The sequence below is a fragment of the Chiloscyllium plagiosum genome, chromosome 37 (genome assembly GCF_004010195.1).
Source record: "Chiloscyllium plagiosum isolate BGI_BamShark_2017 chromosome 37, ASM401019v2, whole genome shotgun sequence".
Classification (NCBI taxonomy): domain Eukaryota; kingdom Metazoa; phylum Chordata; class Chondrichthyes; order Orectolobiformes; family Hemiscylliidae; genus Chiloscyllium; species Chiloscyllium plagiosum.
The window spans coordinates 3,178,410-3,180,539 of NC_057746.1; the positions used below are offsets into that span (position 1 = coordinate 3,178,410).

The window sequence follows — 2,130 nt, forward strand, 5'->3', positions numbered from 1 at the left end:
GTTCTGTGTGTTGGGAGCTGTTTATTGTCCTATGGACTACAGATGGTTAGTTCTGTCTGTCTATTGGGATCTGGATGTTGCCTCTATATTTAAATCCATTCGTGAGCTCCCACTTTCCTATCATTGGAACCTCCTGTCCCAGATACCAGATATCAGTACTGCCTGTACCGCGTTCTCCCCAGCCTAGGTAAGCTGCACCACCATCTCCTGGGCTTTGGCTAAGAATGGTTTTCAATCAGTTCTTATGGAGGCAGAATCTCACCTTAAGTAAATCTTGCATTGTGCAATTTGGCACTAACAGTATGCTGAACAGGATAGATTTTGAATGATCTAATAACTAAAAACTATGTATCTAGAAGGCACTGAGGGACAACCACAATCTGTACATCATATATCCTTACTCTGCCATTACCATCAAACCAGGGATCACCACTGATTCAATGGACAGTGCAGCAAGGTGTGTCAGGAGCAGCATCAGGCATTCCTAAAAATGAAGTGTCAACCTGGTGAATTTACAAAAGAGGACTTCTTGTGTGCCAGAACATGCTATTCAGCTCCTCGAACATGCTCCACCATTCAATCAGATAATGTCTGATCTGATAAAAAGTATACGTTACTGCTAATGCCTCATAGCCTCTGATTCTATTGTTAGTAAAAAAAGTTTATCAAACTCTGCATTAAAAATATGCAATGGCTCTGCCTCTACTGCTCTCATAGGAAAGGGAATTCACGGACAAAGAACCCTTTGAGAGAAAACATTTCTATTGTGAAAGGCAGACTTCTTTCTAAATCATGACACGAAGTCTCTGCCACAACCCTTTCAGCATTCACCCTGTTAAGTTCTCTCAGGAGACACACATCTTGCATGTACTGAAAGTCTGTGCTGAGTGCCAGCTGCAACCCTTTCCAAACTGTTCCAGTACACCCACAACGGTGCTATCTACCCAAGAATGTGCAAAATTACCCAGTAGAGGTTTACAAAATTATGAGGGGCATGGATAAAATAAATAGACAAAGTCTTTTCCCTGGGGTGGGAGAGTCCAGAACTAGAGGGCATAGGTTTAGGGTGAGAGAGGAAAGATATAAAAGGGACCTATGGGGCACCGTTTTCACGCAGAGGGTGGTACGTGAATGGAATGAGCTGCCAAAGGAAGGAGGCTGGTACAATTGCAACATTTAAAAGGCACTTGGATGAGTATATGAATAGGAAGGGTTTGGAGGGATATGAGCCGGGTGCTGGCAGGTGGGACTAGATTGGGTTGGGATATCTGGTTAGCATGGACGGGTTGGACCGAAGGGTCTGTTTCCATGCTGTTCATCTCTATGACACTATGACTCTATAAAGCCTGTCTACACAAATCAACCATGCAAATTATTGCCTCATCAATCTACTCCCTGTCATCATCAAAGTGACAATAGGTGCCATTGACATTGCTATCAGCAGAATTTAGAAAACAGTAATGTAAACACTGATGCTCACTTAGACTTCCTGCATTACTTGGCTTCTGACCTCATTACACTTGGTTCAAAAGTGGACAAAAGTGCTGAACTCAAGAGATAACATGAGAATGATGGCCCAAATACCAAGGCAGCATTTGACCAAGTCTGACATCAAGGAGCCTTGACAAAACTGGAGTCAATGGGAATAAGAGTGGAATAACACTCCATTGCTTGGAGTCATTCCTAGCTCACTGATAGGTGAATGTGGCTGATGAGCTCAGTCATCTGAGCCCCAGGACTTAATTCCAAAGTTCCTTAGGGTAGTGTCCAACCATCTTTTGCAGCTTCATTTATGATCAGAAGTGGGAATGTTCGCTGATGATTCCACAATGTTGAGCATCATTTGCAACTCCCCAGATACAAAAGCCGACTGCATTGATGTGCAGAAAGACCTGAATAACATTCAGGCTTGACACAACAGGTGGCAAGTAACAGATAAGTAACATTCATGACACACAAGCCAGGCAATGACCATCTCCACAGGAGAGAATTTGACCTTGAAATTTAATGGCATTGCCATAGTTAAATCCCCACAATCAACATCCTAAGGGCTACCATTGACCAGAACTTGAACTTGACCAGCCAGATAAATACTGTGACCACAAGAGCAGGTCAGAGACAAGGAATCCT

General features: G+C 43.2%; 1 protein-coding gene across 4 annotated transcripts in view; it reads left to right on the top strand.

The window, feature by feature from the left end:
- Positions 1–2,130, top strand: part of LOC122541578 (zinc finger protein 271-like) — a 652,600-nt gene that overhangs the window by 470,695 nt on the left and 179,775 nt on the right. The window lies entirely within an intron of this gene.